This window comes from Balaenoptera physalus (assembly GCF_965194825.1).
Source record: "Balaenoptera physalus genome assembly, chromosome: 1".
Taxonomy (NCBI): domain Eukaryota; kingdom Metazoa; phylum Chordata; class Mammalia; order Artiodactyla; family Balaenopteridae; genus Balaenoptera; species Balaenoptera physalus.
In genome coordinates this window covers 132,897,950-132,915,871 of record NC_138882.1, presented here as the reverse complement: position 1 = coordinate 132,915,871, position 17,922 = coordinate 132,897,950, and the positions used below count along the sequence as shown (strand labels likewise).

Here is a 17,922-nt window from a genome sequence, read left to right as displayed (position 1 = left end):
TCCAAACACTGTATTAGCTTATTGTAGGGATCCAAAACTCTATGCTTTGACATCATTATTGCCCACCTGGAACGGCCCATGTTTGGTCTAGCATCAGTGTCTTTGGCTGTCTTTCTCTGACCCCCAGTTACTCACTGCACCAAAACAACACTACCTCATTGCAATTGTTAGCTTTGGAGAGACAATGCAGTCTGCTCTTCTAAGTGATATGCCTATGCATTAAACATTGTGACAGCAGGAAGATAGCTAACAGAGAATCTTGAAGAAGAAATCAGCTGCATTTTTCGAAAGAGTCTGCAGGACATTCAATGAAGATTTACATATGCGCACTTTGGTTTTTTTGTTTGTTTGTTTGTATTTTGCTAAATTGTGTTTGCTTAAAAATAATTACAGTTAATCAGTAAGTGGTTTCCATGTTCTTTTACATTTATATTTTATACTCTAGGAGACCTTTCTCATGAGCGATTTTTCTTTATTATCCCTAGGTAACTAAAGGAAAAGATTCCATAATAGTATCACTCCTTTGCACACACCTTCAACTCCTTTGCCCCTTTTTAGTTTTATACTCACCTAGAACCCTTTCTTCCATTTACATCCTACTCTACACTCAGTTCATTTTATCCAAATTTATCTCTCCCTCTCGATTTCTTCACTTGGCTCAAGGATAATATACTCAATATTTTCCTTCTATCTCTCACTGGTCCTTTTTCTAAGTCCCCTGTTGGTGGTTTTTCTACACTTCCACAATCACAAAATATTAGAATGCACTGGGGCTCAGTACTCATACCTGTTTATTTTCTTCCCTTGGTGTTCCTAGCCAATTTTTCATCTCTAAGAACCATATATATATATATATATATATATATATATATATATAAAATGATTTCTAACTGCATATTTCCAACCCAGTTCTGAACTGTAAACAGATGCTGTGCAGTAGAAATTCACTGATGATGTGTATGTTTTATACCTGCACTCTTCATTAGAGTAGCCGCTAGCCACATACGATTAATATGCAATTGAAGTGCAGCTAGCTAATGAAACTGAGGAACTACATTTTTAATGAATTTAATTTTAATTAATTTAAATTCAAATTGCCATGTGGCTAGCGACTATTGTATTAGACAGTATAGTTGTAGACTAATAATTTCTACCTGCTAAGTAAACCTAATCTCTTAGCTGCCTACTATGCAGCATGGAACAATAATCACTCTTCTCTTTTCCTCATACCCACATCCAGTATGTTGGAAAATTCTGACACTTATATTTTAAAATTATATCCAGAATCTGACAAATCTGAACACTCACACCATCTCAACTATGACCGGCCTTGAAAAAAAATTCACAATCATTTTTTACTTTATTTGAAATAGTTGCAAATACAGATCATTGGTGTCCTGCTTCCACCTATACTGCATGCTCAGTATTTTTTAACATAGCAGTTACAGATGATTTCTGAAAAATAATTAGACCATTCACTCCTATACCCAAAATTTCAAATGGATTGCCATTTTGCCCAGTATAAAATACAATTTCTTCACAATTACCTACAAGTTCCTACAGTTGTTTTTTCCATTCCCTTACCTCTCTGAACTCATTGCCAGGTGCTGCCTCCCTTGCCCTCTCTAGTCTAGTCTCACTGACCAACTTGGGTTTCCCTGAATATATTAGGCATTCTCTAGCCTCAAAGTCAGTGCAATATTTTCCCCTTGAATCTAGGATGTAGATATATCCACATGGCTCCCTAATGCAACTCCCTTTCATTTTTAGGCAATGTCACCTTTTCCGTACTAACTTCTTTCAAATTATAATCCATCCACCATATTCTCTATTGTCTTTTTCATGTTTTATTTGCTCTTCATGGATCCTAAAATCTCTAATACTATACATATACTATGCAATTCTAGAATATTTTAATAACTCCCCCCCAAATAAAACTACCCATTAGCAGTTATTCCCCATTTTCTTTTCCCTTGAGCCTTTGGTAATTATTAATCTGCTTTGTGTTGATGAATTTGCCTATTTTGGATATTTCGTATAAGTCAAATTATAGAATATGTGGCCTTCGGTTTTCAGCTTATTTCAATTAAAATAATATTTTCAAAGTTTAGTCTTGTTTTAGCATATATCAGTACTTCATTTCTTTTATAGTTGAATACATTTTATGGATATACTATATTTTGTTTATACATTCACCCACTAATGGACTTTTAGCTTATTCCTACCTTTTAGCTATTATGAATAATGCTACTATGAAAATTCATGTACAAGTTATTATTTGAACACCTGTTTTTGATTCTTTTGGGTATATATCTGGGAGTGGAATTGCTGGGTCATATAACTATAAGCTTAATTTCTGAGAAACTGCCAAACTCTGTTTCAAAGTGGTGGCACCATTTTACATCCACTCAGTAATGCATGAAAATTCCAATGTTTGCACATTCTCTCCAACACCTGTTATTTGTCTGTCTTTTTAATTGTAGCCATGTTATTAGTATGAAGAGGTGTCTCATTAGGGTTTGATATGCACTTCTCTAATGACTAATGATATTGAACATATTTTTGTGAGCTTGTTGGCCATTCGTATATCTTCTTTGGAAAAAAAAGTCCTACTTTTTCATTTGGATTATTTGTCATTTTATTTTTTGGTTGGTAAGAAGTTTTTTATATAATCTGGATTCTAAATCTTTACCAAATATATGGCTTACAGATATTTTTTCCCTTCTGTGTGCTGTATTTCAACTTCTTGGTGGTGTCCTTTGAAGCATAATGTTTCTATTGTGATGTATTTCAGTTTATCTGTTGCTTAGGCTTTTGACACTGCATTTAGCAAACTGCTCAATACAATGTCATAAAGATTTGCTTCTATGTCTTCTTTAATAGTTTTATAGCTTTAGCTCTTATGTTTAGCTCTATGAACCATTTAGAATTATTTTACATGGGTGAGGTAGGAGTCCAAGCTTTTTTGCATGTCAATAGCCAAGCATCTCATGTAGAAAGACATATATATTTTTATATTGATCTGGTACCTTTCAATCTTGGTGAACTGGTTATTAGTTCTAATAGTTATATTAGTGGATTCCTTAGGATTTTCGATATACAAGATCATGCCATCTGAAAACAGAAATGGTTTTACCTTTTTTATCCCAAATGGGATGCTTATTATTTTATTTTCATTCCTAGCTTCCCTAGCCAGAACCTTGAGTACATTGTTCAAATTAAGTCTTGTTACTGATTTTATTGGTAAGCATTCAGTCTTTCACCATTAAGTATGATATTAACTAACGAGTTCTGCCTTTATTGGGGTGAGGAAGTTTGATTCTATTCCTGGTTTGTTGAGTGTTTTTATCAAGAATTGATGTTGGATTTGTGGAATGCTTTTTCTGTATCTACTGAGATGATCGTGCCATTTGTTTTTTATTCCTTTAATATGGATATATTATATTGATTGATTTTTGTATGTTAAATGAAACTTTCATTCCTCAGATGAATTTTACTTGGTCATGTGTAGATTCAGTTTGCTAGTATTTTTTGAGAATTTTTGCATATTATAATAAAGTGTATTGGTCTATGATTTTCTCTATTTGTGATGTCTGTCTGTGGTTTTGGTATCAGGATAATACTAGACTTATAAAATTCATTGAAAAATGTTTGCATCTATTACTTGGGACAGTATGTGAGAATCGGTGTTAATTTTCTATAAAACTTGTAGCATTCACCAGAGAAGCCATTTGGGCCTGCGTTTTTTAACAGAAATAGTTTTGGGTTAATAATGCATCTTTTTATTTTTTACAGATATAGTTATATGCTGTATTTCCTCTTCTGTCATGTCATGAATTTTGTGTCTTTAGGAATTTGTCCATTTCATCCCAATTATTTAATATTTGGCACATACCATGTATTATATTCCCTTGTAATTTATTTCTGTAAGGTCTACAGTGATAGTCCTTCTTTTATTACTGATTGTAGTAATTTGAGTGTTTCTCTTTGTTCTTGGTGAGTCTATGTAAAAAATTGTAACTTTTGAGCCACTTTTCAGTTTGTTGATGTCATCAATTTTTCTGTTCTCTATTTCATTTACTTCTGCTCTAATCTTTGTTATTTCTTTCCACTTGCTTGCTTTCGGTTTAATGTGCTTTTCCTTTTCAAGTTTCTTAAGATGAAAAATTGGATTATTGACTTGAGATATTTCTTTTTTAATATAGTAATTTGCAGTTATAAATTTCCCTCTAATACTGCTTAAGCAGCATTCCATAAGTTTGAGTATGTCATGTTTTGATTTTTGTCTATCCCAAAATATGTTCTAAATCCTTTGTGATTTCTTCTTTGGTAATTTAGGAGTGTGTTGTTTAATGTTCACATATTTGTGAATTTCCCATATTTCTTTTTGCTGTTGTATTTGAATTTAATTCCATTATGGTTAAAGAAAAAAACTCTGTCTTATTTAAATTCTTTGAGATTTGTTGATACTTGTTTTATATGTTAATATATAGTCTATCCTGGAGAAAGTTCCTTGTGCTCTTGGCAAAAATGTGCACTTTTTTTTACAGGGGGTGAAATGTTCTATAAAAATCTGTTAGGTCTTGTTAGTTTATAGTGTTGTTAAAATCTTCTATTTCCTTGTTGATATTATGCTTATCTTGTCTATTCATTATTGAAAATGTAATATTGAAATCTCCAACTATTATTGTTGAATTGTCTATTTTTCCCTTCAGTTCTGTCAGTTTTTGTTTTGTGTATTTTTGACCTCTTTTAAGTGCATATATGTTCATAGGTTTCATGTCTTCTTTTCAATCTATTTTTGTTGTTGAATCTGAAGAGTGACTGTTTTAGACAACATATAGTTGAATTATATTTTTATATATATTCTGTCAGTCTTTTACTTACATTGGATATTTAAGTTAATTCATACTTAATATAATACTGATAAGATAGGACTTATATCACTGATTTTAAATTTGTTTTGTATATGTCTTATGTATTTTATTCCACTCTTCATTTATTACTGCTTTATTTTGTATTAAATAGATATTTTCTTGTATACCATTTAAATTTGTTTCGTTTACTATATATATTTTTAGTTATTTGCTTAGTGGTTGCCCTGGGGATTTTGATTAACATTTTAACTTAAAACAATGGAGTTTAGATTAATATTAAATTACTTTAAATAGCATACAAACACTTTGCTTCATTTTACCTCCATTCCTTCCTGTCTCCTTTGTACTCTTATTGTTATATAAGTTACATTTTTATACATTTATGGTAAATTTCTTTTTAATATGTATTTATTTATTTATTTTGTTGCTTGGGTCTTAGTTGCGGCAGGTGAGCTCCTTAGTTTTAGTCGTGGGCTCCTTAGTTGCAGCACGTGGGTTCCTTAGTTGCAGCAGGCAAGCTCCTTAGTTGCAGCTTGCCAGCTTCTTAGTTGTGGCATGTGGGTCCTTAGGTGCTGCTCGTGGGCTCCTTAGTTGCAAAATGTGGAGTCCTTAGTTGTGGCAGGCAAACTCTTAGTTGTGGCATGCATGTGAGATCTAGTTCCCTGAACAGGGATCAAACCCCGGCCCCCTGCATTGGGAACGTGGAGTCTTATCCACTATGCCACCAGGGAAGTCCCAAGACAGTGGTAAAATTATTGTTTTATACAGTTGTCTTGTAAATGAGATAGAAGAAAAGAATTATAAAGAAAAATACATATGTACGGACTTTTATGTTTACCTATTTAGTTACTTTTAATAGTGTACTTTATTTCTCCATGTGGATTTAACTTACCTTTTAATGTACTTTCAATTGAGCCTAAAGGCTCAAAATGTCTCTAACATTTCTTGTAGCTCAGTTCTCCTCCTGACAAGGTCTCTCAGTTTTTGTTTATCAGAGAATAGCTTAATTTCTCCTTTGTTTTGAATGATAGTTTTTCTAGGTAAAGAATTAGTACTAGATAGATTTTTCTTTCAGTACTTTGGATATGTAATTCCACATCCTTTTAGTCTCCATGGTTTCTGATGAGAATTTAGCTGTTAATACTATGACTCCCTCATATATGACATTCTTTCTTGCTTTTTTAATAATTTATTTTTCTCATAGAATTTCAACAATTTGACTATGATTTGTATAGGTGTAAATCTCTTTGAGTTTATCCTACTTAAAATTTCTTGAGTTTCTTGGATGTACCAAATAAGGTTTACAATAAATATGGAAAGTTTTCAGCCATTATTTTCATGTGTATGTAAATTGGTGTTTTTGGTGTTGCACTACAGATCTAAAGCTCTTTTAATTTCTTCATTCTTTTCACTTTCTGTTCCTCAAACTGAATAATCTCAGTTGACATGTATTCAGATTTGCTCTTATTTCTTCTGTTGAGCCCCTCTAGTGAAATTTTTATTTTAGTTATTGTCCTTTTCAATTCCAGAACCTCTGTTTGTTTTCTTTAAAATAATATCTATTTCTTTACCATGTTGTCTATTATTTCAGACATCATTTTCATACTTTAACTTAATTATTTTGCCTTGTTCTTTATTTGAACATATTTAAAATAGCTAGTTTAAAGTCTTTGATTAGTTTGTTCAATATTTGGGCTTCCTCAGGGAGAGTTATATCAAATACTTTCTTCTATGTGCAGAGGACACACTTTACTATTATTTGGTGTAACTTTTTTGTTTAAAAGTGATCATTTCAAATTATATAATGGGGCAATTCTGTAAATCAAATCCCCTCCCCCTTCCTCATAGGATTTCATTTTATTGTTGATTGTTGTGAGGTTTATACTTCCTGTTTGTTTGTTACATGAATTTCTTGGGCTATCTCTGAAAAGTATTCTTTGTCATATGTGGTCACTGAAGTCTCTGCTTGGTTGACCTAGTAGTCATGAAATAATTGGACAAAGATTTTCTTAAATGCCTTTAATCGATGTCTCCAAGTCTTTACTGAGTGACTTTGCATGTGTGTTAGGGCAAGGATTTTTGCTCTAAAAGGCAGTTTACATCACTGCCTTAGTCTTCACTTCCCACCTGTGAAGTACCATAAGGTCAACAAAAGTTTAGAGATTAGGCCTTCTCAGGTCTTTCCTGGCCTTATACGCAGCACATGTGCATGGCCTTCTAGATTCCCAGAAATATGTCAGGGCTTTAAAAATCTCCCTGTGTAAGCCACTCCATTGCCAGATTTTTTTCTTTTATATTTATTTATTCATTGATCAGACTCTTCTTAGTCTAACAGGTAACACCACCTCAGACAGTTGCAGTGTTAAACAATTCTTAGCGATTATTTTGGGCAGCTACCTGGCGATAAGGCTGTTTGCCCAGGGTGGGCTCAAAGCAATGCCAAATAATCACAAGTGCTGAGAATGAATTTTTTCTGCAAGCTTCCAGGTCCGATAGTGACAATTTTCTGAAAATGGGGCTTTTGGGAAGCTCTAAATCCATCTGCCCTATCCAGGTGATATTAGGCTGCTGGTTTTTACAGCTACCATATTCGTGAGACTCTTGGTTTTCAAGACTATCAGAAACTGAGGAGAAGGGGATAGGATTAGAGCAAGTAAATGAAGGTTACAGACTTACTGTTCTTACCAACATTCAGCCATTTTTTTGAATCCATGATTCTTGGATGGTTGAAAGAATTTAATTAATTTACAGAGTTCTAAGATAGTTGATTTTGATAATTATTTCAATATTCTCTTTGTTTTTCATTGAAGATCTGACTTTCAGAGGTCCTTACTTCACCACTGTAGTAGTGGGAAGGTCTAGATTATACTAATAAACAGTGAATACTGTCTGTAATTGTAGAAGGAAAATCCCACTTAGACTAGTAATGAAATATCTGAGAATGTTTCAAAAAGTTTAATATATTAACTTTAGAATTATTTAATCAAATTTTGTACTTACATTTTTGCTATTAAAGAAAAAGTGGAAATCAGACTTAATCCATAGACTGTGTGGGTTTTTTTGCAATTTGAAATTATCTTTAATAATTTCCAAATTTGTATCAGGAAAGGACATTGAACAAAATACAATGAGTATGACTGTCTCTGTGTGATGGAATAAAAGGTGACTTTTTTAAAATTAATTTTTATTGGAATATAGTTGCTTTACAATGTGTCAGCTTCTACTGCACAAAAAAAGGAATCAGCCGTACATATACATATATCCCCTCCCTTTTGAATTTCCCTCCCATTTAGACCATCACAGTGCATTAAGTAGAGTTCCCTGTTCTATGCAGTATGTTCCCCTCAGTTGTCTATTTTATACATAGTATCAATAGTGTATATGTGTTAATCCTAATTTCCCAATTCCTCCCACCCCACCCCTTTCCCCTTGGTATCCATACATTTGTCCTCTACATCTGTGTCTCTCTTTCTGCTTTGCAAATAAGGTTTTCTATACCATTTTTCTAGATTCCACATGTATGCATTAGTATACAATATTTGTTTTTCTCTTTCTGACTTCAATCTGTATGACATAGATTGTGTTTTAATAAAAGTTTATTTTTATGGATTGCTTACTAGGTACCAATTTGTATATAGTAAGGGTTTTGCAAAAATTAATCCATTTAATGTCCACAACTGTGTGAGGATATTGAAGCAGAAAGTCTTTTGACATACAGAAAAGATAGATAATTTGACCAAAGTTTGCATCTATTACGTGAAAGAACTCGTAGGGTTAGAATGGGGCAGTCTTATTCTAGAGCCCATAGATATAGCCATCATACTTATTTCATGTTCCTAATGTAAAAAAGTATTAGAAATTCCAGCCCACAGAGAGACATTTGCACGTCTCAAGCCATCTGGAAGAGTCTCACCAAAAGGATGCCACAGGGCTTTTCATAAAGAGCTAATTGGACACAATCTTTGCTTGCTTTACAATTTTGTCACTAATTAAATCTGATATAGACTACAGTTTACATTTCTAGAATTTTAAGTGTGTACCCATTTAAGATATAGGAATAAGGAATTAAGACAGCACATTAACAAAAAAATCCCTCTAAGGCAAGTCAGCTAAAAGTCAGGACTTGAGTGGATTAAACACTTATTAAAACTAGGCAGATGGCCTCCTTGGCATCTTATCACTTCTTTACACAAACTCATTGCAATTTCCCTTTAAACAAAATTCCATGGTATCTGCTATGGTACTTAGCAGGAAGTACACCAAAAATGTTTATTGAACAAATGATTGCAACTAAAATTCAGTGTGTAATGAACTGATAATTATATGATAATGAAGAGTTCTAGGTTCTAGCTCAACTCTGGGCCCTTTCTTGAAAAATAATTTCACCATTCCAGGTCTCAGATTTCTTAATAGAAAAGTTTGGGTAGATCACCTTTAACATATATTTCAATAAACACAATCTATGTCAAATACAAGGATGTTTATAACATAAATTGCTTCTAAACCAAAAATATAGTTTCTTCGGTTACAATTTATGTAAGTCAATGTATATTAACTATTCAAAAATATAAAAGACACAGATTCTGCCTTTAAAAACAGATAACAAAATTATAAGACAGAAATATTCAGATCAGAACAGATCAAGAATAGTTTGGGGCGGTCTGAAATTTTATCATTAACTATGTAAACAGTTCTTATAGTTGATGAAAATGCAGCTGAAGTGGTGTTTAATTGGAAATTTCTTGATTAGCCACTGCAACTCTAATGAATGCAAATTTCAACACTTTCAAAATTATATCCTACTGTGTGAATCTTTTTTATGCAATCAACAACAAAATGCAGTACTGATTTACTAAAATGATCTTAAAAGTTATTATTTCATTGTTAATTTAATCAAATTTCATTACATGACATAGTGCGGTTCTTTTGGAATCTTAACTCTAAACAAGTAAAGGAAAAAGTAACCAGAAAGTAAATATATTTAAATCATTTATTTCAAGGAAACAGATCATCATGAAACAATCTAATTATGAAGTTATCCCTTTTAGTTTAATTAAATATCTATCAAACAGTGTTTAGTGCTACTGGAGATATGCTTAAGACCCAGCCCCTCTCTTTAAACAGCTCACAATGAAAATGCTGTATATAAGAAGGGAAGGAGATGTCTAACCATTTGCAGAAACTGAGGAAGATACTTATTTTGTAAGCATCCATTCCTGGACATAGGATAAGAGAGTTGGAAAGGAATTTAAATCTTCCTAATTCAACATTTTTTATTTCACGAGAGAAAACAGTACCCCTCAAATGTGCCCTGCTCAACACATTTTTCTACAGTTTGTAAGACATGTATTTAGTGCAGAGTCTGGAAGATAAATCAGATTCTTGAGTACCTGTTGAGTGCTTTCTGCCAAACTACATTATCTTGTGAAAAGTCAATTGACTTTGCCTTGACACAGGATAAATGAAATCTTGTAAAGGGCCAACTGATACATGGATTCTTCAATGTTATTCAGAAGTTTCACTCACTAGCCTACACAGTAACGTGTGCTTTTTTATCATGCACATTTAAATATTTTGTCTTGAGTGAGTTTACTTATGGAATAAACCATCATCAAGTTTAACTAAGTAATATTTATGAAACACTTAATAATATTGGAAAAGACTATCATGAATAAATGTGACATTGATCGAAAATTGTGATTCAAAATCATTTATCTGGAGGAACTTTGACTGACCCTGTATAATTTTGGAAGCTGTTGTAGTTGATTTGAATTTAATATGAATCCCTATATTTTCACTTCACACATCTGTTGAAACTCCTAGGATTTATACAAAATGTAGAAGATGCCATTGATTTCCACTTCTGAGTTTACCTTCAGTTTACTTTCCAATTGTTTCTCTGCCTAAGGAATTTTTCTAGAAACACTTCTTTAGAAACATTGCAGCTTGCTTGGAAAAAAAATCAGAAGTTAAGGAGAATTAATGCCTCCAGGGATGACCCTTAACTCCTAAAGGACAAGAGTTGAATATCTCAGGCTTATTATTATTTTTTTTTTAATTAATTCATTTATTTATTTTTGGCTGTGCTGGGTCCTCTTTTCTGTGCGAGGGCTTTCTCTAGTAGTGGCAAGTGGGGGCCACTCTTCATCGCGGTGCGCGGGCCTCTCACTATCGCGGCCCCTCTTGCTGCGGAGCTCAGGCTCCAGACGCGCAGGCTCAGTAGCTGTGGCTCACGGGCCCAGCTGCTCCGCGACATGCGGGATCCTCCCAGACCAGGGCTCGAACCCGTCTCCCCTGCATTAGCAGGCAGACTCTCAACCACTGAGCCACCAGGGAAGCCCCAAACATCTTTTTTTTTTTTTCAGCCACCTGCAGCTGGCGGGATCTTAGTTCCCTGACCAGGGATTGAACCCGCAACCTCGTCAGTGAAAGCGCGGAGTCCTAACCACTGGACTGACAGCGAATTCAAAATCTTTTTTTTTTTTTTGGCCGTGCCGCATGTGGGATCTTAGTTCCCCAACTAGGGTTTGAACCCGCACCCACTGCATCGGAAGCATGGCGTCTTAACCACTGGACCACCAGGGAAGTCCTCAGGCTTCTTATTTTTTAATGGGACAATTCTGAGACAATAGAAGACAGAGTATCTCACTAAATATGTATTTTATTGGCTTTTTTTTTGCCTTCTTTCTTTTTTATTTCCCACTGCCTCACTTGTCTTCCTGGTGTTAACTCCCAAGACCTTTTCTCAGGGTTTGTTTTTATAAGAACTCAAATCAGACACTGGGTAAGCAAAATTCTCCATTTCCATTATTTGAATTATAACGAGTCTCAATTTTCGGGCGTGTAATCATAGAACTCATAACCTGCTGGCAGAGTGATGAATGTGAATTATATAAAATAGTAAATGTAAAGTGGTTAGGTATACATTTCCATGTCATAGACCATGAAATTGTACATATTAACTTGTAATATGTAGCAGAGTAGTTCAGGCCTAAATATGGAAGAAGTGTGAAAGTAGTTAGAAATTTGGGGGTTTCCCTGGTGGCGCAGTGGTTAAGAATCCTCCTGCCAATGCAGGGGACGTGGGTTCGAGCCCTGGTCCGGGAAGATCCCACATGCCGCGGAGCAACTAAGCCAGTGCATCACAACTACTGAGCCCTCGTGCCACAACTACTGCAGCCTGCACACCTAGAGCCTGTGCTCCACAACAAGAGAAGCCACCAAAATGAGAAGCCTGCGCACCGCAACGAAGAGTCGCCCCCACTATCCGCAACTAGAGAAAAGCCCGCGTGCAGCAAGGAAGACCCAGCACAGCTAAAAATAAATAAATTTATTTAAAAAAAAGAAATTTGGTGTTCTAAGTACAAGAGTTGTCATGGCAATGAACTGATGCTAAGGAGTCTAGGTTGCTGGCTTGAGATTCTTCACAGATGTGTATTTGTATGTCAAATGCAATATCCTTTCTATGAAAATATTTAAACAGTTTATCTGTTTTCTCCTTGTTCAAGAACCTTTATATGAATATTTGTCATAGTGGTTTGACATGATTCTACCTAAGTTAAACAATGGACAAATTCTTTCTATGCATAAATATTAGACATTCCATTCCAGCAGAAGAACAGGTTAGAAAAATATATGGCTCAATATCATCACCAGGGTGTTTTTCAATGTCAGAAAATTTACTATGAATAGTTATTCATGGTATGACAAAAGAAACAGTCCCCAACTCATTTTTGGAGCCACTACACTCTAGGAAAAATAAAGCCCGAACATGAAAACTATATTCCTCATAAATGTAAAAACCTTTAACAATATTTTAACTTTTTAACTTAGCACACACACACACGTGTGTGTGTGTGTATCCAGCAAAAATAAACTTGGTTTTATCTTCCAAAACCTAACAATGGCATTATAATCTTATTTACAAAACCATTAATTTAAAAAAGAGTACACATTGTATAATGTGAACTCTGTGTACATAGGTATATACAAACAGTTAATTTAAGCATACTTGGAAACTCTTACACTTGTGCAGGTGTTTGTATGTGTCTATATATGATAAGATTTAAAATCTGCTTGTTTCTATTAATGAAAGCTCTTGACAGGGAATGTTTCATTCCAATCTGTGTTTTTCTTTCTCACATTGTACCAGTCTTCTATATCTTCAACATTCATGGCCTTATCCTTTTGAACTGGAAGCCATTCTCTAATCTTAGGGATCCTTCAATATAGCAAAACACTACTATACTTCCTTCTCCAATTGCCTTTACACCATTTTCTTTTGATGTGGATACCTCCATTTAGTACACTGCAGCATGCTGGCTTCCTTCTCTTAATTCCTTAGGAAAGTCTTCTTTCTGTTTGCTTAGTGCTAAATCAATCAATGGACCTCTTGCTTTTCCTAAAGCTGTATTTTTTCTGTGTCTGTTTCCTTCTAAATCTAAAATCAAACAGTGCCTGGAATAGAGTAGTTTCAAAATACTTGCTAAAGTAGAAGAGATCCACATTCTGAAGCGATACAAGGGGAAGAGTCATGTCCTAATTAAGTCTGATCTAAAAGCAGCTTTCCCTTTGGACAAACACAACATGATTCTCCTGCGCAAAACTATTTAACCTCCTCCCATCTCTAATACAGCAGCATGTTTTATCATGTAACCTTTCAAATTTTGCAGCAAGAATTCCACTATACTTTCTTTTAACTAAAAAAATGGGAGGGACTTCCCTGGTGGCACAGTGGATAAGACTCTGCACTCCCAATACAGGGGGTGCAGGTTCGATTGCTGGTCAGGGAACTAGATCCCACATGTATGCTGCAACTAAGAGTTCACATGCCACAACTAAGGAGCCCACATGCTGCAACTAAGGAGCTCACCTGTTACAACTAAGACCCAGCACATTCAAATAAATAAATAAATAAATATTTTTAAAAAGGGAGCTCTCTGAAGTGTATGTGGGAGTTTATTTGGTTCAATGAGATGATTTTTCTTTCCATCTAATAATGGAATTTTGATAAGTATTAGAGGAGTTTGATCATTTAATATTGTAGTACAAATTTATTGTAATTATTTTTTTGTTCATAAGCAAACATTTATTTTATATGTATATGGTGTTTTAAAATCATTATCTCATTGACCACTAGCTACAGCCTCATGCTTGTTTAACAGATATTCATTAATCACCAAACACTGTGCTAGTTTCTCAGAATGATATGTTTTGCATCATTCAGAAGTCTAGTAATGGAGACAGTCAAGGAATGAGACAATTGCAATATTATGTAATTAGTACAATGATAATGATAAATGCTAGCTTTGGGGAAATACAAAAAGTTTTACCTATCCCATCCTAGGTGAGTGAAGAGATGGAAATAGCTTTCTTAAAGAGTAGCTCATGACCCATCACCTTAGATATACTTAGTATTATTAGCTAACTAGCCAAATGACTGATGTGAAGATGAAACTGGGCTGAGGGAGATAGAAAAGGACATTCTAGTAAGACAATATCAAAGACAAACCAGGAAACTAGTTAAAGTGGTCAGGCCAGACTCTAATCAGTAATGCAATAAGGAGAAGAGTCTAGTGTGAACTGAAGCCAACTTTTATTTGTTCAGAGACGACTGGGCATTTTAAAAGGAGAATGAAGGAATAGTGAGGTCAGTGAGGGGGTTCAATAGATTCAGAGAAGTGAAGAATTACAAAAACTGGTAGAGGAGTTGGTCCACGTGAAACCTGTCTGGGTTTATTAACCAGCGCTTATGGAAGTTAGGCCCCCATCCCCCCACAGAGGCTGGGAGACAGGAGCCCTGTCTTCAGGTGTGGGCTGCAGCAAACTAAATTCTTTGGGCAGCCTTGAATTTTCTTATGCAGGCACTTTGGGGGGAAAAAGGGTCATCCTAGAAATATAACCTTGAGCTGTTAGAAACTATGTTAGTGTTTTGGTAAAATATTTATAGGCCAAGGCTGAGGACCAATCAGGAAGATGGCTCTGAGAAGCCTGGCTAGAGTCTGGCTAAGGAGAAACTCTTTAGCAAGAGTATTGCGTATACTACAACAGAAAGGAAGAGAAAAGTAGGCTGTTTTAAGCATTAAAAGTAAGTTTTATTAGACACAATATACTGGTTATGATGCAGTAACCAGAGGTTCATTTCTCAAATATGCCAAGTCAGCAGTGTATCCCACTGCACTTGATGACAACTCCTTTCCAAGTGGTGACTAGAGATATTGTGGTTCTGCCTTATCAATAATGGCTTCCTGTTGTTGCATCAGGAAAAGAGAACAGGAGGATCATACAGGGTATTGCCATTCCCTAAAACTGGAAGTCACTTTTGTCACTTCTACTCATAGTTATTCAGCCAGAACTAACTACATTGTAAATGAGAGAAATCCAGTTTAAACTAGATTATGCAGAAAATGGGGATTAAATAGATGAGAACCAGTATACTTTTTCAAAAGTGAGAAGCAAATTAAACATACAATTCTTGGAAAATGAATAAACCAAAAATATATCTAAATATGTCCACGGCAGAAGTTTACAGAACTTCTCTTTATGGCACCAGCATCAATATGACACATCTCTTTAGACATTTCAATGTCTCCTCTTTCAAGTTTCATGTTCCCAGGAGAAGGACTTCAATTGCCTCTGATCAGGTTAGTTGTTTACTCCTAGTTCAACCAGCTATAGCCGAAGAGACACTTCCAACATAGTCAGATATTGCTACAAGACTCACCTTCTTTGTACAGAGAACACTTTGAGGAAGCAGAAATCATTCAGTAACTAACCACCACAAAAACTTCTGTTAAATATGTAGCAGGAATATTCTTGGTAAAGACAAGGCATGAGTAACACGATAATCTATAAAGTAATAATTTCTGTCAGATCAATAAACTAAAGCTTCAACTGTCAAGTTTCATACTTGTGCAAAGGATCACCCTTTTTCAGCCACGTGATAGTTGCCCTTCTCTTCAGAAAGGGATGAACAGACAAGGACCATCAAAGATTCCAAGTTTGGAACTACTGAATATAACATAAAATTTCAGGTATAACACAGAGGGAAAATGCAATAAGCAGAAGCAGTCTCTGCCTCTTTCCCATCATTACAGAATAGAAAAGGCATTAAACCCTCTAACCAAGGACAGAATGTGAATGTGGCGTGGGGAGAGAGGAGTAATTCGGCAGGCAAAGTTCTCCAAGTTGAGTTGAGAGAACTGGGAATAAACAGACTTGCCCCTTGTTCAGAAAAAAGGTAGCCACACAAATGCCATCGGTGAAAAAAAAAATCACAGTGAAAGTGGCCTTGAGATATACTTCAGCAGTAGAGGGCCAAAGAGATGGCAAAAGAAGGGGTTTAGAAGTTTTAAAAAAATACTCTTGAATTTCTAAAGAGGTGATTTACGGGGAAAAAAATATCCCCATATGCCTCAGCAAGAGATAGACAATGAGGCTGACGGTAGGCCCTGCCAGTCTCGTAAGGTGGAGCAGAGTGGGGCACAGAGTGTTTACTGAGGACAAGACAGTCACCCTGTAGAAGCTGATGTGAGAGCAGTCACAAACAGGCATCACATAAGAGATGTAACAGGACATCAGGGGATTAACTCCAGCAAAAGCCATGATAGATAGAACTGAATAAACAGGAAAATATGGCCAAGCCTTGCTGGAGCAATCACGTCAGATTTTCTGTGCCAAAGCATAGAGATATATTTTTATCAGCATAAGCGCAGACCAGTTTCACCCCTCTGCAATGGTGTGAGTTACACTTTCCCTGAATCTAGACATAATCCCAAAACATGGGGCAAGTGGACCAGCTCCCTGAACTAACTAAATGTTAAATTGAAGTGACTGATAAATCACTGGAATTGAGCTAATTTGGCTGAAAGCATCCAGATTAAGGTTTAGTGTCAGACAGACTGGAGCTCAGAGTCAGACATTTAAATCAGTGCTAGAAATAAAGAACTTATGGAAACTTGAAGTATTATCCCTTTTTACACATTTTTCAAATTAGCACTAAAAAGCAGAAGTGATAGTGAATATACTGAATTTTAAAAGGCACAGTGCAAAGATGCCTTGCGAAGTAGGATTAATAGCTTGTTATAAAAAGAGAGTTAAAAGAAACTGATGTAAAGTCCCAGACTAAAACTCTAAAATGAACTTTGTTAGATGCAGAAGATAGGTTTGTATATAGAAGATTGATGTAAATGATAGCTGACAGAAGGCTTAAAATTCATGTAACTAGAAATGATCATATTATCAAATTATATTGAGCATATATATGATGTAGAATAAGAGAAGAGATTAAGATTCACAACTTTATGCTAATTAAATTAAACCTGAAGTATTTTATTCAGCCAGTGGCTCACATTTAACAATTCAGGGGATGGAGGAGTTACAGACAAATTGGGACTTATTAATTACTCATCCTAATTACTTGTTGTGAAAGCAAATCTGTAGAATGGAGGAATGATTGAATAAGCTGAACTTTAAGATCCTTTCTACCAACAAAATGTTTTGATTTCTTTAAAGTGTTTCATTTTTGTTTTTTTGTTTTTTTAAGCACATTCAAAATTGGTTATTGTACTTAAACATTAAATTACCACCATAATTGTCCAACATACTCAACCATGAAAATAAAGACTTAGGAAGCACTGACTTTGTATTTAGAAGAAGTTAGAAAATTAGAACAGTGGCTTCCTTGTCCAGATAGCCTTATATTATAACAGTGCCCCACTGTTCTTATTTTCAGCATATGATGAGAATAGAGACATTCAATCATCTTTATTTTGAATTTAACTAATACAAAAGTTTTGATTTTGCTGAAGTGATTATTTTTCATTAATTATAACCTCTGTGAGCGTCCCTCGTGGCTCAGTGGTTAAGAATCTGTCTGCTAATGCAAGGACATGGGTTCGAGCCATGGTCTGGGAAGATTCCACATGCCGCAGAGCAACAAAGCCCATGCGCCACAACTACTGAGCCTGGGTTTATGTACGTGGGCTTATCTCTGGGATTTCTATCCTGTTCCATTGATCTATATTTCTGTTTTTGTGCCAGTACC

General features: G+C 35.0%; 1 long non-coding RNA gene across 1 annotated transcript in view; it reads left to right on the top strand.

The window, feature by feature from the left end:
- Positions 1-17,922, top strand: part of LOC309641594 — a 923,801-nt gene that overhangs the window by 178,896 nt on the left and 726,983 nt on the right. The gene's annotated exons all lie outside the window — the stretch shown is intronic.